This window comes from Triturus cristatus, chromosome 2_1, assembly GCF_964204655.1.
Source record: "Triturus cristatus chromosome 2_1, aTriCri1.1, whole genome shotgun sequence".
Lineage (NCBI taxonomy): Eukaryota > Metazoa > Chordata > Amphibia > Caudata > Salamandridae > Triturus > Triturus cristatus.
In genome coordinates, this window is record NC_140581.1 from 506,428,686 (window position 1) to 506,454,835 (window position 26,150).

Consider the following 26,150-nt stretch of genomic DNA (forward strand, 5'->3'; position numbering starts at 1 on the left):
TTGCTTTGAATGGCAACGCGTGCACGTTTGGCGATTCCTTTGCGGGAGCGAGCTTTCAAACCATCTGTTAGTAATTAACTTGCAAACAGATGGTTTAAAGCTCGCTCCCGCAAGGGAAACGCGCCACTGCCCCTTTGAGCTCCTCGCATATCTTTAACTTCGCTTTCATCCTGCACAACGTTTAGTACCGCTTTCGCTTCTTTGGACAGGCTGCCAACACAGTCCATGCGTCATCCAAGAGCGTGTGTCACTTATAGTTGTTGATGTCACGCTTAATTATACTGAAATTCTTAAATTGAGCCCCTCGCATATCTTTAACTTCGCTTTCATCCTGCACAACGTTTAGTACCACATTCGCTTCTTTGGACAGGCCGCCAACACAGTCCACGCGTCATCCAAGAGCGCGTGTCACTTATTGTTGTTGAGATGTCACTCTTAATTATACTGAAATTATTACATTGTTACACATAGCAATCTGAAACCTTGGCAGCTATGCCTGCATTGGATCTCTCCCCCAAACACCCTTTTCAGAATGCCCCCCTCCCTGTCCTTGCGCAAGATGATGCTCCCTTCCCCATCCACCGCGCTTCGAAGAGGCCGTGGCGAGATGTTGGCACATTAAAAAAAAAAAAAGCCTTGTTTTACAGCGGACGCCGGTGGAAGGTTTCCAGAGAGGAAAGTGAGCATCGCCAGGAGCACGGAGCACGGGACGACGTGGCCTAGAGAGCAGGGGCAGGACCTTTCAACCCACAAAGAAGGGGCCCTGGCAAACAGGGGCAGGATTGATGAAGTCAATAGTTCTGTATTGCAGTTTTTGTCAATACGTGTGTGTATGTCTGTGGGTGGTTATGCGTGCATGTGTACGTGTGTTGTAGTGTGGGTGCGTTAATCTTTTTTTATAGGACTGAAGCAGTGTATATCTCTCAGTGCGTGTTTTGGTGTGTCTGTGGATTTATGTGTGTGTGTGTGTACTTCTCAGTATGTTTGCATATGCTACTCTGTATTTGTGCGCGCGCCTGCTAGCTAGCGCTATATAAAACTTGTAAAGTAAAAATTTAAAATTAAAATGTTTTAGCATGTGTTTCTTTGTGTCTGTGAGTGTGTAATGTGAAAGACAAATTTTTCCTCCTCCATAATAAACATTTTTTAATAAAAGAATTGCATTTACAAAAGCTACTGCCTTTGCTTAATAAAAGAATCGCCTTTACAAAAGCTACTGCCTTTGCTTAAACTCGTATCCTGTATGTAATTAATTTACATTTGGTACTTGTTTTCGCTACACTCTCTTAGGATGTTTTTACGACCACCTTTTTATTACTTGTGGACACATGTCCCTAGTCTGCAGACTTGTTGAAACAGAAAGGCTGTGCAATGGCTCCAGGGCAGTCTCTGCTTAGTTGCACTACAAACCCCCCACCTCGCCTTCGGCTGTTTCCAGGCAGTTAGACGAAGTGTTTGTGAACAAGGCTGTGTCTCCTCCACCTTACTAAACCAAAACAGAAACCTTAGCACTTATGGCAGAGCCTTATTAGCCATACTGGGGCTTAATTTAAACTAGTGTTTGTCTGACTGCTTTTAATCAAAAAACATTTATAAATGCGATTTACCAAGACATAGGGCAGTTTATAAATAGGCTGTTTAAATAAACATTTTCCTTCACTGGCTTCTTTCACGCCCGTTCTGTTTGGGTTGGTGTAGGCTACAATACACACGTGGGTAGGCCTACTGAAAAATAAATAAAACATTTTTAGTTGCGCACGTGAGCACTGGCTTCTCACTGGCATATCACTGCAAATGTGCAAGCAGGCAATATATGTAACACTGCACGTTCGATTCTTTGGACAGGCCGCCAACACAGTCCACGCCTGACCACTGACACAACCCGGTGCTGTCCACCAATACATGTTCTTATCAGCAATACGACCATGCGTCATCCAAGAGCGCAACAAATGCGGTCTGTCCAGAAAAAAGAACAATGAAGCACTGGCTGGGGGTCACCAGACAGGTACCGAGGATACATTGGCAACACACTACGTCCGCCTGTCCAAAGCAACACACCAGTGTACTCTGGCAAACTTGGCACCACAGCCAGGACTAGGGCACGTGCACACTCTGGCAAACTTGGCACCACAGCCAGGACCAGGGCACGTGCACCCACCCACACTACTTTAATCCTTACACTTCCAGCGCCGTGAGATACAGCTCCTTGACTTTGGTCAGCGACACAAACACACACACCATAGTCTTCTTTTCACAGCTCTGTCTTGGGTCACTCACTCCACTGCTCTCTGGCCTAGGTCACTGACAGCCCAGTTCACCGTCTTGGGTGACTGACACTTACACCCAGTTTATTCTTACCTCTGCAGACTCCTGGCCTGGATGAGTGACACTGGTACACGCACTGTATTCTCCCACAGCCCACTGGCCTGGCGTAGGAGGCACACTGTGTTCTACACTCCATGCTGTCTGGCCTGGGTCAGTGACACAAACACGATGCATTCTCTACACAGTGTCACTTATAGTTGTTGAAATGTCACTCTTAATTATACTGAAATTATTAAATTGTAACCTTATAATTATTTCGTTATGCAGCATAATATCCTTGATGCAACAACATCAACCGTTGCATGGTTAAACACTTATAAGGTTCCCGAGGCGAGACCTATTGGCTATGCCAGTGCTTGTTGTAGGTGGTGTAAATCTGTTCAGTAGTTTTAGAGATATTAAACGAAATCCAAATTTGTATATCTAGGGGCGCGGGCCTTATGCAGATCCACCAGCAGTGTATCAGCGGCTCTACAAGCCACAGCAGGGCCCTGATTGGCTGGCCGCAATCTGATAGAAAAGTTGCGGATGCCATATTCTGTACCGGGAAATGATCCCCGGGACTGAGACTAAGCATGCAAAGCACATGAAGTGGTCGGGGTAGAGGTGCCCTGACCCTGTGGGTATGTTAAAATGAGGTGAAAGCATGATTAATGGGCAGTAAAATGCCTCAAAAAGTTTTTTTGGTTACCCAGAAGATCCGTGGAGCTGTCACCAGGCTCAGGGGAACCCTCCCCCGGTGTAAATCCACAAACCGTGACGCAAAGTTACACGGGGTGGCGCAGAGATTTGCGGAGGATCTGTGCAGTCGGAGGGGGAGTGGGGAACAAACCAAATTGGTCTTCTTCACAGGAAGCATGGAAAGGTTTAAAGAAATACTAACCATTTAGAAGTGGTATAACTAATAACAAAGATTGGGGGGGCGCCAGAGAGCCCGGAGCAAGATGGTTGCACATTAGTGGAGCTCTGCTAGTCGGGACCACTATCCGTCACATACCCGTTAATATCGGCGCCATCCACGGCTGCAGATGGCATGAGACTGCTCCAGGGGTGAAGAAGTGTGCTGTGTGGCCTTTAATCTCGCTACTGGCGATCCCTAGCAGCGTAGTTGCAGTGGCCCCTCATAAGGCATAAAATGGCGGCTGTGGCTGAGACCCGTGCCCTGTGCTCTTCGCGCTGGCGAGGCGGGGCTGGCGGATCGCTGTGCTCCACCCTGGGCTTCGGACTGCTCCTGCTCAGCGCACATTAGTGTACTTACCCTCCTTGGTGTGCCGGACGCCTGGTGCTGGATATCGTGGTGTCCGGATGTGGAAGTTGCGGTGCCTGGACTCTGCTGGCTGGATCGCCCGGACGCCTCTCCCTGCTGCGGGGTGGCGGCTGCTGCCCCTGGTGTTCGTGGCGGGTGCCCTCTACCCCTGTGGAGTGCCTGGCTTCTCTGTGGCGCCCGACGTCTGGGCGCTGCGGGGGGGAGCCACCCATACCGCCGGCTGCTGGCTCAGAGGTCTGCTGCTGCGGACGTCCGTCTCCCGGTCATTGCTCAGCTGGTGACGAGGCCTCGGCGGGGATCCTGCGACGGGTCCGGACCTGTGAGTAGCGGGGCTGTGAAGGGGGGCGGCGCGCGGCCTGCCTGCTGGAGCTCAGTGGCGGCGGGGGACTGTTGCGGGGTCTACCGGGCCTACCTCCCGGCTGCGCACCCGTGTAGGCCGCTACTGGGTGGGCGGTGGCGGCGGATGGGGGTTCTCTGGGCCTAGACTTCATGCGCATTGGTACTGAGGGCCTCCTATATTGCCGCGACCTGGGCCCCCCTGCTGGTCGGTTAAGACTGCAACCGTGTTTGATTTTTGCTGCCTGGTCTCTCCGCTGTCGCTGAGAGCACCGCGGTGGGTGGTGTCGTTGCTCTGTGCAGTGGTTATCTAGTTGTGTGTGCTCCTGGACCTGTGAGGCATTTGCGCCATTTGTGAGGGGGCCCGGCGCTGTATGGACATGGGGAAAGCAGACAAACAGCAGAGCAAACTGTCCTTTGACGCTAAAAAATCCGCTAAGACTTCTGTCACCCCTGCGTCTAATGCTGAGCCAGATCCGGAGGTGGGTGCGTTCTCTAAACTGGAGCGCATGATGGTGACAATGCAACATAGTCTGCACACAATTGACTCTAAAATAGACCACCTGAATCTGCGGATGGATACTATGGCCGCGAAACTTGACAGGCATGGATCGCAGATCGCGGAGGCAGAACAGCGGATTTCGACCGTGGAGGATCGGGTGGAGAGTGTTAGCGGGCGGTGTGACACTATGGAGCGGCTGTTGGAGGTCATCCGCGCTAAAAATGAGGACATTGAAGCGCGCTCGCGTCGGAACAACATACGTATTACGGGCGTTGCGGAGACTACCAATACAGGGCCTATGGAGGCGTACGTTGAGGCATTGCTTACGACTCTGCTGGGCGCGGAACATTTTTCCAAGGTTCTTGTCGCGGAGAGGGCGCACCGTGCTCTGGCCGCTCGGCCCATCCCTGGGGCGCCGCCGCTAGACTGTTGAATCGCCGGGATCGTGATACAGTGCTCAGTTTAGCGAGAGAAAAGGGCGCCCTTGAATACCAGGGGATGAAGGTGGAGCTTTTCTCCGACTTTACCGTTGCCGTCCAGCAGGCTAGACGCGAGTTTCAATCAGTTAAAAAGAAGCTGCAAGCTCTCCATATCCAATACGCTATGTTATACCCTGCCAGTCTGCGGATTCCGCATGCTGGAAAGGCCCGGATCTTCACATCACCCAAGGACGCGCTTCAATATGTCAGACGGCTTGAGCGGCAGGGGACGCCTCGAGAAAGGGGTGCGGACTCGGACTCTGACGGCTGAGCATGTGAGATCTCGCCTATTCATTGTAACTGTTAGTTGTGTTGCTCCAACGTTATTGGAGGGAGTATGTAATGGTGGTTCTCCAGTGGAGTGCGGAGCTGTTCTTGATCTTTTGTTCAACATTTACAAAATTGGATGGACTGATGCGACTCTCACATGTGTAATGACTATTATGTTTGCCTTTGGGGGGTTGCGGGGATTGTTGGTCATGACTACTTCGTACTGGATTGTTTGCCACCTATTATCGGTCATTGCCACTGCGCCCTGGGCTGGTCAGCCGGTCTCTACCTGTCCCGACTCACCCCGTTCTACGGGGGGCTGATGGCTACTGGCGACCCGCACTATGGGAATTCCCCACACTGTTTGGTCTTTAGGTTGGGCGCCGGTTGGTCCCCTAATGGGGTTCTTCTTTTCTGTTTGTTCTGCAGCTTTTACGCTAGGTCGTTCATGGATGCTCCTGTTTGCGCCATACTTGGTTTTTTTGGGTGGGTTACTTTCGGCATGGCTCTCATGCTGTGGTGGGGGGGAGGGGTCAGTTGGGGATTGCTTCCACAAGGTGCCCGTATTGGCTATGATGGGTGGGCACGTCTGGACTCCTATGGTACCCTAGTGGGGTTAACGTTTTCTGTTTATCGCTCTCTGTTTTTCATAATATGGCATTTAGGGTGGCTCAAGTTTACACATTGTTTGGTTTGCTGGGTGGGGCTCTTTCGGCATAGTTGTACTGCCGTAGTGGGGGGGCGGGTTGGTTGGGGATTATTTTTACATGGTGGCAGCATTGGTTGTAATGTATGGGCAGAGGTGGACACATATGGTACAGCTCTCCACATATTTTGTATGGTTAACATTACTGTTACCTACGGGCATGGGTAGTTGTGGGCTTGACACAATCTCCTGTTTAAGTTGGAATGTACGGGGGCTGAACAACGCGCAGAAGGTGCGGCGGGTCTTGTCTTATTTGGATTGTCACCAGATCCATATTGCTTTATTGCAGGAGACACATCTTACTAAGCAGTCAGTCTCGCGCGTGGCCACAAGGTGGGCGGGGGTCCGCTTGGCTGCTTCCTATTCCTCCTATGCGCGAGGGGTCATGATTCTTGTGAGGAGGGGTGTACCATTTGTGCCCACTCATGTTGACGAGCATGTGAATGGGAGGTATGTTATTGTTCAGGGCCTGTTGTATAATACAACGCTGACTATTGTCAATTTGTATGGTCCTAATGTTGATGACCCCCTTTTTTTCGACACAGTGTGGGGTAAGATCTGCGCATTGCCGTCATCAGCTGTTCTATGTGGGGGCGATCTCAATGTAGTGCTAGATCCTGTGATGGATAGGATGGCTGCGACAGCTCTTCCCTCGCGGAAGGCGGTGGCGGCAGTGAAGGATGGAATGGTAACTCTGGGCCTCACGGATCTATGGCGACTGAGACATCCGAATACTAAAGAAGGCACCTGCCATTCATATGCGCGACAGTCCTGGTCACGTCTTGACTACTGGCTGGGTTCGCGGGACGTCTGCGTCTGGACCACGCAGATTAAACACTTGCCCAGAACCTTGTCGGACCACTCTCCAGTGGTTCTCAGTTTGGCTGTGCCAACCCTTGCCCCCCCTCCCTTTCAATGGCGGTTGCAGTCGTCCTCACTGTTAGATTCGGTTTTCCGGGAGGGGATTGGGGAGGCTATAGCTGATTATTTTACACTCAATGCGGGGTCTGTCCAGACGATGGAGATGCTCTGGGAGGCCTTTAAAGTAACGATTCGAGGGGCTTGTATAGGGATGCAGGCTGGGGTCTTAAAGTCTTTACGCCGCACCATGGCGACACTTGAACGGGAGTTGCTAGCCTTAGAGCATAGGTACAGTCAGCGGGCTGATCCTGCGGTCCTGGTGGAAATTCAAGGGAAAATCACTGAGTATAATGCAACGGCTGATCAGGAAATTCATCATTTGTCCCGCAGGTATAGGGTGCGTTACTATGGGGAGGGTGGACGGCCGGGGAGAACTTTGGCTAGCCGCATACTGGAGCCACAGCCCAGAGCATGCCCCATAACAGCGCTTACTACGGCTGATGGCACACACTATGACACGCCTGCTATCCTGAACTCCTTTGCTGACTATTACGCTGGGATGTATGCCCAGCGACTGACGGTGGATGAAGCGGACCTTGCGCAGTATCTTGATTATATCGCCTTAGTCTGGCTTTCGCGCAGGCAGCAGGAGTTTCTGATGCACCCGCTCACTGTAGCTGAGGTGCGGGATGCAATCCTTGCGTTGCCGAATGGGAAAGCTGCGGGCTCGGATGGCTTGCCGGCCGAATTCTATAAGGAATATATTGATCAGCTTGCCCCTTGCCTCCTTCAGGTGTATGAGGAGGCGTATAAAACTCCATGTCTACCGCCCACCCTGCGCGAAGCTTTAGTGGTCACGCTTTTGAAGCCTGATAAAGCACCGGATAGCTGCGACTCGTATCGGCCTCTTTCGCTTATTAATACTGATGTAAAAATATTGGCGAAGGTGCTGGCGACACGGCTAAAACTGCTCCTTCCTGATATGGTTCTCCCTGATCAGTCAGGGTTTATCTCTGCCCACTCCACGTCCAACAACTTGCGCACTATTTTTGCTGCGATGCACGTCTTGAAGCCCGATTTGCCGGCTGTAGCAGTATTGGTCGATGCTTCTAAGGCGTTTGATTCCATATCATGGTCCTATATGTTCGCATTTATACATCGCATGGGAGTCCCTTTCGCCTTCACCAATTGGATAAAATTGCTGTATACCAGACCCATAGCACGGGTTAGAGTGAATGGGCATCTCTCGGGGCAGTTTCAAATACACAGAGGCACGCGGCAGGGCTGCCCGCTGTCCCCTTTGTTATTTGCCCTTGTAATGGAGCCCTTGGCCTGTATCCCGAGGCAGCGTCATGCTCAAACTGCATTGCGGTTCTAGCAGCGTCCGTTAGCGGTATCCATGTATGCGTATGACATGGTGCTGTATGTTCGGGATCCCGCACATTACTTTGCACAGTTGATCCGAGAGTATGTTCTGTTCGAGCTCTTTTTTGGATTGGGTAACAACTGGGCTAAATCCACCATCCTGCCCCTCACGGAGTGAACGCTTCGGTTCGAACTAGACTACCCCCTGACCTGGTGCACGGACACTGTGAAATATTTAGGAGTGTGGCTCCACAGGGACCCGCAGTCGGTTGTGCAGTCCAACTATGGTACCGCTATCGCACGTCTTGAAGGACAAGTGAGTCGTTGGATTAAGCTGCCTTTGTCCTTCGTGGACCGAATCGCACTGATAAAGATGGTGGTGCTTCTGCGCTTTCTGTACCTCTTTTTAAATATACCGGTGCGCTTAACAAGAAATTTTTTTGATCAACTCCGCTCTCTTTTGATCACCTTGACCTGGGGCGGTAAAAAATCGCGGATTAAGTGGGAAGAGCTCACCCTTCCTTATGATCGGGGGGGATTCGCAGCACCCGATTTTTATCTATACTATCTCTGCGCACAAGCCCAGTATGCCTATTACTGGCTGCAAGATCCGGCATATATTCCCCGTGTGGCGGTGGAGGCGGGAGCAGTGCATCCGTTACTGCTCAAGGCCATGATTGTAAATCGGCACACGGTCTTTGAAAAGGAAGAATTCGACACTGTGCAGACGACAGCTCGGGCTTGGCGGGATTTGGGCAAGCGTGCCGGCAAGTTGCCACTGTATGCACCTAGTATGCCGCTGCTATATCACTCCGACCTCTCTGTCACTGGGGAGACTGGCGCATTGAGGACCCTTAAAGACATGGCTCTGTCTACCATGGGGGATGTGTTTCCTGGGGGCCAATTCATAGAGCTGGACAATCTAAACGTTCCAAGAATGACCACGGTCATACAGCGCTTTGTGTATACTCGGTTACGCTCTGCTGTGCGTGCGCTTTATCCGCAGTTTCCTGCTGAGCCTTCTGTCCTAGATGCATTACACCTTATCTACACCACCACGTCACGAACCCAATTAGTCACTCGACTCTATCGGGCATCGCAGGGGGATGCGACTGCTATGGACAGGGGTGCCCTCGCGAAATGGAATCCCGTGCTTCCCACCCCGTTGTCTGAAGAGGATTTTTCAGGTCAGTTGCCGTTTAACGGGTCAACTGACGGCGAATGGCAATTTGCGGTTGGTGCACTTTAAATATTTGCATCAGCTATATTACACTCCGGCACCATTGTGTAAGTATAGCTTGCGGGAGACTGACAACTGCAAGCGATGTAGCATGCCTGGTGCGGATTTTTTTCATTTGGCGTGGGCATGCCCCATGGTGCATGACTATTGGATCTCTGTCACGCAAAGTCTGAGTCAAATGGTTGGGGAGCCTGTGGATTGCACCCCGCGGACGTGTCTATTGGGTGTCGTCTCCAAAATTAAGGCATCGAATAAGAAACTTGTGGCAATAGCCCTATTGCTGGTTAAACGGAGCGTTTCCATATGTTGGGGTGGTAGGCTGGTGTCCACTATTAAGTTATGGCTACAGGATCTGGCTTCTTGTCGGGACCAGCTGCTATGCTATGCTGAAGAACTTCCAACAAAGTCTAAGCTGAGGGATATTTGGAGTCCACTCACGTCTTATTTGCTGTCACTAACTGCTACCTGATGCTTTGCTCCGTCTCTGTAACGCTGTCATGTCTCATGCTGCCGTTCGCTTTATTTTTATTGTTCTGCCCGGTGGAGAGCTGTGATGTAGTGCTCTGCAACTGTACAATGACGTCTGCCTGTGCTCTACCAATGCCTTGATTTGGATTATTGTGTACCCATGTATTGTTGTTGCAAATGTATAAATAAAATAATAAAAAATAATAATAATAATAATAACAAAGATGACAGTAAGCCTGTGATTTGTTAACGAGAGCAGCATAAGTAAGAGCACATGGCGAGGGGGTAGCTATTTTACCTGCTTGTCTACTGAGGGAGGAAGTGGTTTGCAGGAGGTCTGACTGGAGATTTGGAATGAAAACAAATGTTACCAGGCATAGAAATAACACTGGTAGAGCAGCAAAGAACTTTTTGAGCTATGCTAATGAAGTTGTAATATATAAAATTATGTTTAGAGAGATTGTATGTAAACTGAAAGAATATGTGTACATTATAGACACTATAGTAGAAAGAAAAGTAGCCGGGATCTTATATGAGAATTAATTAAAAATAAAGTGAGCAGGAAAGGAGAATAGTAATTTTATCAAGCCAGTATGAAATTAGATTTGGGGGTATACTTATAGTATGTAATTTGCACACATTCAAAAATTCAGGCAGACACTTACATATCCCACGAAAGCACTTATGTACCCACCTCTCATATAGCCACACAGTGACTGCAACACTCGGTCACACTACCATAAAACCATTCACACGCTCATTTACTCACCTATACCTCCACTTTGAGAACTAGTTCATCCTTGGAGCCTGGGAGGACGTGCAAAATGCAATCTGCACCACAAGAAGAGTTTGAAGAGGACTACTTCAGCACTCTTGAAAAGGCAGAACCCTGATTGTAGTTGAGCTCAGAATTGCCTCAAAGGGTAGTGATTTGTAGAAGGAGGGAGAAGAGTGGACAAATGAGTGGGTAAGTTTCCAGAGGAGAGAGGGTATCCCGCAGTGAGAGACTTCTCTATTGGACACGTGCAGGAAGTACTGTCTCCTCCCAAACTCAGTCCCTAGAGAACCTCAAGGATAGACAGGCTGAGTGGGAGCTGAGGCTGCAACTGGCCCAGCTGGATGTGGAGGATATAAAAGATAAGGCTAAGAGAGCCTTATAGGATAAAAGGGTCTTGCTGGCTGTAGTGTGACGGAGATGCACTTGAAGGCCAAATAGCTCTTAGAGTCTAGTACAAAAGGTGTAAGCACCACTAGTGTGTCCAGTGCAGAAAAAAGAGTTCATATATTCAGAGACTTGGTGGCTGACTTTAGGGAGGGGTTTGATATAGACAGGGTTTTCCTGTCATGGGAAGTAGCTGTAGTTGTACAGTGGATCTCTTAGGAGGATTCTAGAGGTGCTTTTGGAGTCATATTTGTGGTGATGGGAGGGACAAGGAGAAGGAGAAGAAGTTGAGGTATGCCACTATAAAGGAGATCATTGTCTGCATGAATGAACTAACCCCGGAGGAGTGGAGGTTTAAATTCAGTGTTAGTTAGAAACTGTGCCACTAGTGCTGGGAGGATTTTGTGGGGTAGTTTAGAAATGCTTGTTAAAAGTACTGGTGTTTTTCACAGTTTTATACTTTTTTTGTTTTTTTCAAATAGGACTGAGAAGAAGCAATGTGAGAAATCTTTACTTCAGACAATTTTTTAGTTTGTTTATTTGATAAAGTTCAATGGCATCCCAATAATCTCTTTTGACTGTAGTAGATGGAAACTGAAATGCTCATATATTTCTTCAGCTCTGCTTCTGTCCACTTTTTCAAACTGTCCACGTGTAGGCAGCATTTCTTCCATCGTGCGACTTCTATGCTACAGAACATCTACATTTTTATGGTACACACTATTGTGTTTAAGATATAATGTAGCTTTCTTCGCCTTATTTACATTCACTAGTTCCTGCCTGATATCGTTTTTTTCGGGGGCACAATATTCACTAGAATAACAAGTGGTTCTTCCAAATCTGTCTCTACACCCATAGTTTCAATAGTGTGTCACATGTAAAGGAAAATACAGAATTGTACCTTTAAGCCCTTTCAGAAGCTCAGTGGATGATACCTTTAATGTTAGAGTTTGCTTATCTGAGAAAGTAATGTAACTGATCCCATGGATATTCTGCACAGCTAAGGGTTAGAAACCAAGCTAGTGTTCCTAAATTTTACAACATGTACTTAAGCTCAATAGGACGACGATACCCGTACTCATTCATCCCAATATTTGCAGCGTTAAAGTAAATAGACAACAGCACTGCAAGTACATTCATCAAACAAATACACAAATGATTAAATATTTTATTTAATTCACAAACGGATATTACAATTAAAATTGTGATTATTTTATGGGAAGGTTGAACCTTTTCTAAATTAAATTTAGGCCACTTATCATCCATACTAGGATCTGTTTGGGGCACTGGCACTGCCTCTACAAATCAATCTGAGGATACTAACTTAATTTTCACCCTGCAATTTAAAATGCCTTAAAATGTTCAGTTTTAGATTCTTCTTCTTTATTTATTGTATATACACCATATTAATCTGGTAAATATGATTTCATTTTCTAAGCAGTCCAGACCAAATATTACTCCAGATCATATGCACGCTAATGCTATCAAAGAGTGGACACAAAGCTCTTCAATGCATGGGCTAAATATGTATGATGGGACCCGGAGCCATTCCAGGCCAATATCCCTCGCTGGCTACTACTCCAGCTCTCCTTAAATCAGCAAATCCTTGAACTGGGCAGAATCCAAGGACATGTCCTTCCAAAATATATACAGGAAGCACCACAAGAAGAAATCTTCAGCTTTGCTGTCACTGCTGCTGACTGATAGGTTTTCAGTCATTGGGAACTGTAACATTGTCCTCAGCCCATTTTTGACAGAGATGCAGCCAGTCCTGAATTTGGTGCAGACTCCGGAGCCCCCGGCTCCATTGCTGGAGTTATCCAGCTGCTAGTGCTGATCCTGCACAAATTGCAACTTTCACCCTGGCCATCATGTTTCTGTTCTGCTTTATCCTGGCCACTTCTATGGACCCCAATAATCAGTTTTACCAGACTCCTGCCAAAGGCTCCAGCACAATGCTGTTGAACAATGCTCAACCTTCTCTTGAATCCATTCAGGCTGAACCTGTTCCTTCACTAAAGACCTTGCTGGTCATCATCCTACCCCTAGTGCTGACTTTGATCCATCACAGAAAGCGATTAATTTTTCCAAGACAAAGCCCATCCTAGAATCAAATGTAGGACACAACATGTGTTGGAGTCCCGTTTACTGTGCTTTTCCTTATGATGGGTATTGTAGCAATCTTGAGGTACTGTACATTATTCATCATGATAATGATGACAGTCTTGTGGCAGACAATCTTCTTCCCTTATGCCCATGGATAGTGGTGACTATCTAGCCCTGAAGAATACCAATAAATTGAATACCCCACCCGAGGTGGATCTGGAGTGTCCTTCACTGTCCTCCACAAAGGTTGTCCTATGCAAGTCCACCGAGAGACCACAGCTAACTCACTCACAAAAATCCTGCAGCAGGCTCCCTTCTCTGTGCCTCTCAACTAAATCGGTTTACTCTCGACATTTGTCTAATTTTAGTTTTTAGTGTGCTAAAGAGAAAGTTGATATCCTCAATTCAAGTTTACTAGAGATGTTGAACTTTGCATAGTTTTTACTTGGCCTGGCAAGGCTTTGCTGTGGGAACTGTTGAAGGGTATCTGTCAACTCTTTCAGTGTTCTTTGTTTGCTGTATCAACTGTTGCTGTTCAGGTCTCCTATTCGAATGTATTTTCTGAAGCAGTTTGTCCATTTGTTTCCCCTTTCTCCCTCTCCTATGTTGTGCTTCATAGAACCTTCACACAAAGCTCACATACCTGATCAGTTTGCCCATTAAGCCCATACAGTTGTCCTTTGTGGCTATTTACTTAGAGTGTGTTCTTTATTGCCATTTTCTCAGCTTAGCATGTTAGTGAGCAGCAGACTTTGTCTGCTCATCCACCTTTTACCTTTTGTTTGCCCCATATGTCCTGGTTCTTCAGATTAAGGCTTCCTTCCTGCCAAAAGGGGTTACCTTATTTCACCAGGGTCATTACATTACACGATTGACATTCTGCATACCTCCTCATCCATCCAGGAGGATGACTGCACCACCTGGATCCAGGATTTCAGTTACATTGACAACACCCATGACTACTGAATTAATGATCAGCTTTTCCTTGTCTAAGCTGATTCTAGCAAAAAAGCAAGGTGATTAAAAAGCAGATCATTTCTATTTGAATCATACTGTGCATCCAAATCTACTACACCCTTGCCAGGTTAGAGCCTCCTGAGGTTAACAAGGCCTTTTCACAAGCGTGAGCACCACTTCTTCTGCATTGTACAGGGGTGTTCCTATCCTGAATATCTGCCTACCAACAACGTGGTCTTAAGTCCATGCCTTTAACAGGCATTGTTGCCTTGACACTAAAGTTTGCAGTGAAGGGCATTATGCCATATCTGTTTTGCAGGACCTCCTGGTTTGAGTATCTCCCCAGAGTAACCACCTTTGCGACTCTACTTCGACGGTGGTTCAAGGCCCGAGAAAGCTGCAGGTAGAAGTATCCCTCAGAAGATCAAGTTACTTACCTTCTGTAATCCTCTTTCTTATTGCCATCTGGGATGACCTCAATAACACAGTTGACCGGAACGGGGTTGCTGCACTACCTCTCTTGGACCTCTCAGCTGCCTTTGACACGGTTGACTATGACACTCTAATGCAAAGACTCTACGAAGCTGGCATAGAGGGAACTGCTCTCAACTGGATCACATCGTAACTTCAAAACAGAACTAATGAAATGGAAATGTATAGAGCGCAAACATTCACCCAAGGGTATCATGGCGCTTGCTCAGCACAAGAAATACCGGACCAGTACAAAGCATCCTCAAAGATTGAAAAGCCACGTCTTTTAATGCCTTCCTGAATGGCAACAGGTGAGTTTCTTCCTTAAGCTACACCGGAAGAGAATTCCAAAAGTTTGTTCGTGCCTACCAGAAAGCTCCTGCCACCCCAGGCGCACTTTTTGAACCTAGGAACTACCAGGTTGTGAGAGCTTGCTGAGCGAAGCTGGCGGGCAGAAACATAAGGCAACAGATTGTGTTTGAAGATTGCTGGCTCTTTATCATGTGTGGCTTTGAACGCAATGAAGAGAGCCTTAAACTCAATCTGCCTTTCCACTGGCAACCAGTGAAGCAATTTGAGCGCTGTGGAGGCCTATTTATGTTTCGGGTTATTCAACAATAAGCGTGCTTCAGCATTTTGTACTATCTGCAACTTATTGAGGCATTTTTTACGAAGGTTCATGAAGAGACCATTACAGTAATCGGCTCTAGATAATACAAGAGCCAAAACCACTAATTTCCTCAACTCAACTGGGATGAATGGAAGAATCTTTCTCAGTATTTTTAAGGTGTAGAAGGAGGTAGATGTCAAGTGATTGACGTTGCCCTCAAAGGAGAGCGTAGAGTCAAATGTGACCCCCAAGTTTTTGACCTTATTTTTTGGATTGGGAAGTGACCCTAATTCTGCGAGCCACAGAACAGGGGTCCAAAAGTTGGTGTGGTTGCCAAAAAATAAGACTTCAGTCTTACTAGCATTCAACTTCAAACAATTCGAAGACATCCATCCCCCCACCTGACAGAGACAGGTATGGAACTGTGCCACTGTATTGTCTGCAGAACCTGACACTGAGACCCCAATCTGAGTGTCATCTGCATACGAGATAGCAGAGAAACCCAGAGATCTTATTAGCCTAGCCCGTGGCGCCACATAGATATTAAAAAGGGTAGGGCTCAATGACAAGCCCTGTGGTACTTCACATGGCAACGTGAAGTATGGTGATTTGAAATCAGCAAGAGTAACAAATTGCTCCCGACCAGACAAAAATGATTTTAGTAAAGTGAGCGCTTTCCCTTTGATACCAACCCCCTCCAAGACTTGCCAAAAGTTTCTGATGCTTTACCGTATCAAATGCTGCAGAGAGGTCAAGCAGCACAAATGCTGCATTGCCTCCTGCATCAACGGTCTGCCGAATCATTTCAGATGCTAAAATCAGCGCCAGTTCAGTACTGTGTTGCTCCCTAAAGCCAAACTGGGAAGTATCTAGACAGGCATGCTTTTCAAGATTATCAGAAATAACGATATTCATGGCTTTCGCCACCATTTTTGCAGGTAGGGGGAGTCTGGAAATTGGATCTGCTCCATCCAGGTTTACTTTTTTTTTTAGAAGGGGAAGGACAGATTCCAATTTCCAGTTCGTTGGAAAAATCCCGGAAAGAAACATTTGATTGAAAATAGGGGTCAGGTGAGAAACAAAAACCTCTGGCAAAAGATGAAAAATTTTGGGGGGACAGGGATCTAGGAGGGACCCAGATTTGGTAGACAGCAAAAGATTAATGACCTCCTCCGTTGTTAACAAAGAAAAGGAAAGAAGTTCATAAGGGTCACTACTGTTGGCGGATATTAGGGAGGTTTCCCTTACTACAGAGGCAGCGCCAGGAGTCCCTAATGACAGTGATGTCCCTGCAGTACCACTTTGTAAGAACCCGCTGTAAACCGCTTTTACCTTGTCTTGAAAAAACGAGGCCAGGGAGTTACAGAAAGTTTGGTTTAATGGTGAGACGGTTACCTCGGGGCATTTGGCTAGCTTTTTTACTGTAGAGAAAAGTTCCTTCGATGAGTTTTTAGCGTTTATTATGGCTGTAGTGAAATAGGAGGCTTTCTCCTTGAGTACTAGTTTTTTGTTCTCAAGCAAAGCGTGTTTATAAACCATCCTATTGCTAGTCTCGTCGGAAGATCTCCACTTCCTCTCCAAACGACAGCACTTTTGTCTCTGTAGTCTGAGTTCTTCAGAAAACCAAGATTCTATGTGCCTTGACCGGAAGCACCTGATCTATAGAGCTCCTTAACCAATCCTCAAAAATAGCAGCTGCCACAGAAGGATTCTCTGAAAAAGCAGGAGGATTCTAGGACAGGGAGCTTTTAAGATACTCAGTTGCAAGCCTATTTCAAGGTCGGACCCTTTTCAGCTGTTTATAATCCAATTTCCCTGCCTGCGGGTTTTGGATGAGTAGTGAAAACATTACTGCTTCATGGTCTGACCACACAAGCGGAAGTGAGGGGAGGCAATGCAAGGATTTATTGTGTGTAAACGGACCATCCAGCAAATGTCCACCTGAGTGGGTGCTACCTGTTACCTGCTGAGTGAGGCCTAAGCTGTTTGAAATGTCAAGAAAATTAACAGCATCTCTATCTAAGGGATCTTCAAAATGAAGATTGAAATTACCCAAAAGTGTAAAATCTGATGATTGAGATATGATGTCCAAGGAGGTACCTATGGTGTTAATAAACTCGGCCCGGGGTCCAGGTGGCCGATAAAGTAAGATGCCATTAAGAGCATGATAGTTATTTATTAGAATAGGGCCATTATTTTGAGGGTTGAAAGTTCCTTTCCACGTGTTCCTATATATAACAGCTAGCCCCCCCCCCTTTTCCCCACCCTGTCTTGTCTATACATGGTGAATCTGTCCGGGACTGCCGTGGCTAAGTCAGGGTCTGAGGAGGCGTCCTCCAATGTTTCCGTGACAAAGGCTAGGTCTACAGCATGTGCTTCTACCAACAACGCAATTTCAGTCGCATGTTTACACAGGGAGCGGGCATTTATTAAAGTGCCTAGTACAGCGCTTGACCCTCCAGCCATAAAACCCGGCCTTGATCACGTACTGGGGCGAGTACACATGGATAAAAGTACAGAGAACATTTATGGGACATTCAATGATCAAAATTTGGATTGTCATCCACAGACATGAAGTGGGACATATTGTTAAAAATCTTGGCTGAGCCATACAAGACTAATGGCCTGTGGATGCCATATTTATGATTGTACATGTTGAAAAAGTATATACTTTAAAAAATGGCAATAAAGATATATTAAATAAAAATGACATCACTGACGACTTCATCCAGTGAGTTTAAGTATTTTCAAAGAGTTCATGATTGTTAAACATATATACTAAAACAAACAGACATCAACACACCAAAGTAGGTCTGTATTTGATTTATTCACAGTCTGCCTTGAATTGTTTCAGCCATAAAACCCGGCCTTGATCACGTACTGGGGCGCAATATTGTGTGTGTGTTTTATTTTTAGGTGCTCACATACTCCACCTATCAAGCAACACAGTGATAATACTTCTCATTGTATATTAGACTATATGCAAATATGTGCAAATTACTAATTATTAAAATATTGACTAAATTACAATTTAATTATGTACTTTCTACTTGTCATGAAATGTTTTAATCCAAATGGAAGTCCACTAGTATCTTAGCTTCTCATATTACTTCTAGTACCCCGTCCATATGCCCTCCACGAACACGCGGAATTGCTTGATCCACCCGTTTGCGATGCTTTTTTCATGTTCGCGAACGCTGTTTGCGTGGTCGGGGGGGAAATATCTCTTGAACGCGCAATTTGAAAGCGCGAACAAGTAAAAAATTCCGCGAAGCCGCGGATCGCGGAATTTTGGGCAATTCCGCGTTCTCCACGGAATAGAAAAATTGCCCAAATTCCACGAGCGGAATGAAATTTACCGCCCAGGCCTAGCGAGAGGCCTGGCGACAGCAGCCAACATTGCCTCTGCCCCTATGCGCGGAAAGGGGCTGGTTGCACATATATCATAATACAATATTACTTTACTTTAAAAAACATTGAAATTCACTGTAAAAACAAAGGTTAAAGTCAATTTATACATGAGGAAGGTTGTAAGATTTTAACTTCCGTTAAAAAAAAAAGTAGAAATTAATTGAAATAGCACTACACCTTGAGAACAAAGAAACCAGGGAAATTTGCCAGTTATACGTAATTGGCACAAGTATAACTTGCTGTTATGCTTGTTATGTAGGCTGTGATGCTCCGCATATGATTTCACATATTACTACACTGATGAGATCTTCCATCTAAGGCAGTGCAACTTAAACTTATGTCAGTTATGTATAATTGAATGTACTGGCACATTTCATTGTTTGTTTGTTTTCTTTCAATTGTAGTGCATTTTCAATGAATTTATAGGTTTTTTTTTTAAATATAGTTTAAAATCCTGACTCCTTTAAAGACATGGTAAAAGGAATTGTAGCCCAGTGCTCTACTCCCCAATCACTGGTTCCTAACCCAGTGAATTTGTATATGTCCATTGTAGGCAATTAGGTTACTGGTTGTGGAGGGTGAAACTCTAATGAAGCATCTACCACAGTTCTTGTCATGGTAAAACACAACACAGTCCAAATTAATTTGTGCTCAACCCTTTGGTAGCTTAGCATAAAAACAGTCAGGCTTAACTTGGAGGCAGTGTGTAAAGTATTTATGCAGCACTTCAAACAGTAATAAAATGAAAGCACAACACAAGAAAAGTCCCACACCAATTTCAAACAAATGGAGTAAAATTTGATACATTATTTGAGACTAAAACAACAAAATCCAATTAGTAGAACTGGAGATACACTGTTTTAAAGGTTTAGGTAAAGATAAAAGTACAAAGCACCAACTGTAGTTATTTGGTCGTGCCGGACCCGGAAGAAAAGTCACAAGTTCACGCCAGCTGTGATGGAGCGTGGACCGGATACATGGACCAAGTTGGGTCCACTGAATAAAGTAGCTTAAATCCTGGTTGCGGAGTATTGCAAGGTCCGGTGTTGAGGATGTGTCACGCAGAGGCAGTTTCAGGGGCAGTGATGTAATGGGGATGCGTCGCGCAGTGGTGGTTGTGATGCAAAGCTGCAATGTGTCACGCTGTCTGTTCTGCTAGGACCACAACTGGGTTGGCAGGGCACCTTCAGGCTATCTTCCAAAGAGTTATATGTAATACAGTGGTTCTGTCGGGTGAGACCACACAATTACTTTGCTTGACAACAACTTTTCACAGAAAACTAAATATATAAATTGACAAAACAATAAATCATATTTAGAGAGAACACATAAAAAACAAACAAAAACGCATAAACTTGCGTGGAGTCGGATATGTCGGGTGGTGAGATATTCTTTATGTATAAATTGCATCATTTATATTCACACCCATATATTTCTTTTTAGCAAAGGAAGGCTGCCAAAAATGTAAGCATTATAGTGAATTCGTGAAAAAGTGACATAGTGACATATGTGACACAAATAGTGCGTAATATATACAAAGAGATTAGGGAAAATATATGTACACAGTAAAACAGGCCAGTATAAGGATAAACAAATGACAATGTTTCTAAAGGTGAATTCAATTCGTTATGAAACAAGGTCTTGGACTGGGCCTCAGAAGTGTCGACGTTTCAACCCTATAAAAGCGATCCTAGATCGTCATGCGGGTCTTCATCAGGACAAAAGCTACACAATGGCAACCTGGAAATGCAAATGAAGCACATATCAAAAATATTCCTCTATGAAAATAACATGTGTTCCACATGCCCCCAAAATTTGGAAGCAAGATTGGATGACCATGACTCACCTAACGGGCACTTTAGGTCGGCCTTGAATTGGCAAAGTGTGGGAATAATCGCTCGTCCAATCAAATTTCTACAGAAAAATTGGAATAGATTGTCTGATCAATTGCCCTATGTGCAGATATTTGATATCAGACAATGGTTAATGATCCAACTCTCACATGTTATGCGGTACGAAATGACACATTAAACATGTATTAAAAGTGCTAACCAAATTATGACATCTATAGCGAACTCGACCAGGCGAGGGCTATATGCATGCAGACAACGATGTACTCAAAAGATTATTTCGCACTTAGTCATGGGGCACAAACCACCACTCTGGCTCTAACCCCAACGTGGCGGTGCTGGTCAATTAACAAAGCCAAAATGAAGTGGTCTCATGGTAGAAGCGTTCAATTGAACACTGTCATCCGGGACATAGTTGGTATATATGCGGAGCTCACCTTAAGAATAAATATCAGGAACTGACTAAACAGCTCAGTTTGAAGCGGGGTCAGCGTCAATCTCGGTTTCTCCTGTAGGCGTCTATAACAAAAAACGCGAGCTTAAGGGGACGTACTCTAAAGCGAAATACTAGAAGCAATAGGTGAGGGAGGTGGTCACAAGCTCACCTTAATATATGAATGCCATACACCAGCGTTAGACTCGATATAGGAAGTTTGTTTGGGTCCTATAGTCAGCGTCTGTAACAAAAAGCCAAGAAACAGGCTTAGTTACTCGTGTATGAAGGACAAGGTTGTGAGAAGCCAGGGGGATAGCAGCTGAATAGCTCACCTTAATGGAATGGCAACCGGAATGAATAACGGTGAAAACGAAGAAGCAGTAATGAATCCTGCTATAGAACTTCCTTTCCTATGTTAATCGCCGCCGCGTTTGGCAATCACTTAAACCAGTCGGTCAAATGTGATTGGTATTCGTAAGCACGTACATGGTTGACGTGAGACGTGCGAGGTCCCGGACTGGTTGTCCTGTAAACAAGGCAGCGATAAACTGACGTATCAGCCAGCATGTTGGAACGCAACGTAGGACGTGTTACGCGGAAGAGGGCTGCTTTCGTTACCTAGCAACAGAAATAAACACGCAAACTAAAGACTCCGACCGAGTCATGATAGCAGTGTGAATTAGTCTGGGAAATTTGAGTGAAAAAGATTACCCCAGGCAAACGCTTGATGAGCTAAGTGGCACTACGAAAAAAGTCGTTCAAATAAGGACTCCGCAATAATGATGGCAATACAAGTCCTCATAGAAGGCTTTAAACTACAGTATGTTGTAAGGGCTTAAACAATAAGTGCGCCCAGTGAGCAAAAAACATTCCAATGAAATTTAAACGTCCAGACAGAAACAAGTTATGTTGTTAAACATTGGTCAAAGCGATTTGATCCGAATGTACAGGCGAAAGAGCCCTTGTATGCGTGGATCAAGTATTTAAACGATAAATGAGCCTAGCGAGCAAAGGTCATTCCAATAAAGTTCCAATATACAGTTAAAGGCAAGTCATGCTAACAAACATTGATAAAAAATTGGTAACATCAATCAAATTGTGCTGTCAAATGTTGGTAAACACAATTTGTTTCAACAGTATGTTTCAAACCTAGCTGAACCTGGTAGAAACACAAGTACAATTATACGTAAAATTATACATTGCATATCCATGGACAAAAAGTCACATGGAATCTAGAGCAACTACTTTTACCACTCAGATAAGGTCTGAAGGGTATCTAGCGTGTTACAATACACAGAGCCTATATGAGTAAACTCCATGTAAACCCAACAAAATCAATGTTCTAAGTGTAACAAGGTAACTAAGTTATACAGTGTACAAAGATTACAAAAACTGTCCCTATCACAATTGGCCCATCTGTTTAGAAATCTCCTCAAACTCATTCAAACCGTGTTGAACAGTATTCAAGGAATGTATCCACCTACACTCCTTTCTCTTCAAAATTGGTATAATGGACCCCCCTCTTGGAGCGGGACTTATTTTTTCTAGCACCCACCATCTGATGTCTTGTGGCTGATGGTTTTTGGAGAGAAAGTGATCTACCAAAGGGGCTCCTTGTGTTTTGCATCTAATGCGGCTCATGTGTTGAAGTATCCTAACTTTTACCTTTTGTGTAGTTTGACCCACGTATAATAAGTCACATGGACAACTTATTGCGTAGATTAGATTGACACTGTTACAATTTGTAAAGCACAATGATTTGTATGTTCTATTGTGATAAGTAAAGGAGGAGCCCTCCACTGTCAACGGACAGGCTTTACAACAGCTGCATTTGTGGTGGCCTATGATTGGAGCCAGACCCAGTTGGTCTCTGAGTCCCAGGGATTTTGGAGGCTCAAGATATGCTGTGACCACGTTGTCTTTTATGTTCCTGCCCCGTTTAAAGGCGAACAGTGGTTGCTCGGTGGTTGGAAGTTCACTGGCCACGAGATTCCAGTATTTCTTCAAAATCTTTTTCATCTCGTTACTTTTGGTATGGAACGTGGTTACACATACAATGTTCTCAGTTCTCGGCGTTCTTTTCTTGTCTTCTAAGAGTTGGTCCCTAGGACAATACCAAGCGCGTTTACGTGCACGTTTAAGTAGTCCCACAGGGTATCCCCTCTCTTTTAGACGACCAGTGAGAATCTCAGTTTCCTTAAAGAAATCAGCCCGTCGTGTACAATTTCTTCTCAATCTGAGATACTGACCATACGGGAGATTATCTCTCAGGCTGCGTGGGTGGTGGGAATCATACTTGAGGAGGGTATTCCAGACCAGATCATTATAACGTCATCTATGTAACGTTTCCAGACGGTTATTAGCCAAGCTACCTATGCGCCCAGCTTGGCTAATATCTACATGAATGCATATGAAGAAGAACACCTTTATAGCCACCAAAATCCCTTTATCAACCAGATAACCGTCTGGAAACGTTGATGATCTGGTCTGGTACTGAGGTTGAACTGGGGCGTTTCTATGAATGGCTCAATCTAAGACCTGGCGATATTCAATTCACCATGGTGAATAACTCGAAAACAATTGATTTCCTTGATTTAACTTTTAAAGTTGAAGATGGATTGCTATTCTGTGACTTGTATCGTAAACCCACAGAGAGGAATACCCTCCTCAAGTATGATTCCCACCACCCACGCAGCCTGAGAGATAATCTCCCGTATGGTCAGTATCTCAGATTGAGAAGAAATTGTACACGACGGGCTGATTTCTTTAAGGAAACTGAGATTCTCACTGGTCGTCTAAAAGAGAGGGGATACCCTGTGGGACTACTTAAACGTGCACGTAAACGCGCTTGGTATTGTCCTAGGGACCAACTCTTAGAAGTCAAGAAAAGAACGCCGAGAACTGAGAACATTGTATGTGTAACCACGTTCCATACCAAAAGTAACGAGATGAAAAAGATTTTGAAGAAATACTGGAATCTCGTGGCCAGTGAACTTCCAACCACTGAGCAACCACTGTTCGCCTTTAAACGGGGCAGGAACATAAAAGACAACGTGGTCACAGCATATCTTGAGCCTCCAAAATCCCTGGGACTCAGAGACCAACTGGGTCTGGCTCCAATCATAGGCCACCACAAATGCAGCTGTTGTAAAGCCTGTCCGTTGACAGTGGAGGGCTCCTCCTTTACTTATCACAATAGAACATACAAATCATTGTGCTTTACAAATTGTAACAGTGTCAATCTAATCTACGCAATAAGTTGTCCATGTGACTTATTATACGTGGGTCAAACTACACAAAAGGTAAAAGTTAGGATACTTCAACACATGAGCCGCATTAGATGCAAAACACAAGGAGCCCCTTTGGTAGATCACTTTCTCTCCAAAAACCATCAGCCACAAGACATCAGATGGTGGGTGCTAGAAAAAATAAGTCCCGCTCCAAGAGGGGGGTCCATTATACCAATTTTGAAGAGAAAGGAGTGTAGGTGGATACATTCCTTGAATACTGTTCAACACGGTTTGAATGAGTTTGAGGAGATTTCTAAACAGATGGGCCAATTGTGATAGGGACAGTTTTTGTAATCTCTGCACACTGTATAACTTAGTTACCTTGTTACACTTAGAACATTGATTTTGTTGGGTTTACATGGAGTTTACTCATATAGGCTCTGTGTATTGTAACACGCTAGATACCCTTCAGACCTTATCGGAGTGGTAAAAGTAGTTGCTCTGGATTCCATGTGACTTTTTGTCCATGAATATGCAATGTATAATTTTACGTATAATTGTACTTGTGTTTCTACCAGGTTCAGCTAGGTTTGAAACATACTGTTGAAACAAATTGTGTTTACCAACATTTGACAGCACAATTTGATTGATGTTACCAATGTTTTATCAATGTTTGTTAGCATGACTTGCCTTTAACTGTATATTGGAACTTTATTGGAATGACCTTTGCTCGCTAGGCTCATTTATCGTTTAAATACTTGATCCACGCATACAAGGGCTCTTTCGCCTGTACATTCGGATCAAATCGCTTTGACCAATGTTTAACAACATAACTTGTTTCTGTCTGGACGTTTACATTTCATTGAAATGTTTTTTGCTCACTGGGCGCACTTATTGTTTAAGCCCTTACAACATACTGTAGTTTAAAGCCTTCTATGATGACTCGTATTGCCATCATTATTGCGGAGTCCTTATTTGAACGACTTTTTTCGTAGTGCCACTTAGCTCATCAAGCGTTTGCCTGGGGTAATCTTTTTCACTCAAATTTCCCAGACTAATTCACACTGCTATCGTGACTCGGTCGGAGTCTTTAGTTTGCGTGTTTATTTCTGTTGCTAGGTAACGAAAGCAGCCCTCTTCCGCGTAACACGTCCTACGTTGCGTTCCAACATGCTGGCTGATACGTCAGTTTATCGCTGCCTTGTTTACAGGACAACCAGTCCGGGACCTCGCACGTCTCACGTCAACCATGTACGTGCTTACGAATACCAATCACATTTGACCGACTGGTTTAAGTGATTGCCAAACGCGGCGGCGGCGATTAACATAGGAAAGGAAGTTCTATAGCAGGATTCATTACTGCTTCTTCGTTTTCACCGTTATTCATTCCGGTTGCCATTCCATTAAGGTGAGCTATTCAGCTGCTATCCCCCTGGCTTCTCACAACCTTGTCCTTCATACACGAGTAACTAAGCCTGTTTCTTGGCTTTTTGTTACAGACGCTGACTATAGGACCCAAACAAACTTCCTATATCGAGTCTAACGCTGGTGTATGGCATTCATATATTAAGGTGAGCTTGTGACCACCTCCCTCACCTATTGCTTACTAGTATTTCGCTTTAGAGTACGTCCCCTTAAGCTCGCGTTTTTGTTATAGACGCCTACAGGAGAAACCGAGATTGACGCTGACCCCGCTTCAAACTGAGCTGTTTAGTCAGTTCCTGATATTTATTCTTAAGGTGAGCTCCGCATATATACCAACTATGTCCCGGATGACAGTGTTCAATTGAACGCTTCTACCATGAGACCACTTCATTTTGGCTTTGTTAATTGACCAGCACCGCCACGTTGGGGTTAGAGCCAGAGTGGTGGTTTGTGCCCCATGACTAAGTGCGAAATAATCTTTTGAGTACATCGTTGTCTGCATGCATATAGCCCTCGCCTGGTCAAGTTCGCTATAGATGTCATCATTTGGTTAGCACTTTTAATACATGTTTAATGTGTCATTTAGTACCGCATAACATGTGAGAGTTGGATCATTAACTATTGTCTGATATCAAATATCTGCACATAGGGCAATTGATCAGACAATCTATTC

The 26,150-nt window shown here is 45.2% G+C and overlaps 1 protein-coding gene across 9 annotated transcripts in view; it reads left to right on the forward strand.

Moving 5' to 3' along the window:
- The window catches only part of ZFYVE16 (zinc finger FYVE-type containing 16), a 602,399-nt gene that overhangs the window by 567,413 nt on the left and 8,836 nt on the right, over positions 1-26,150 (forward strand). The gene's annotated exons all lie outside the window — the stretch shown is intronic.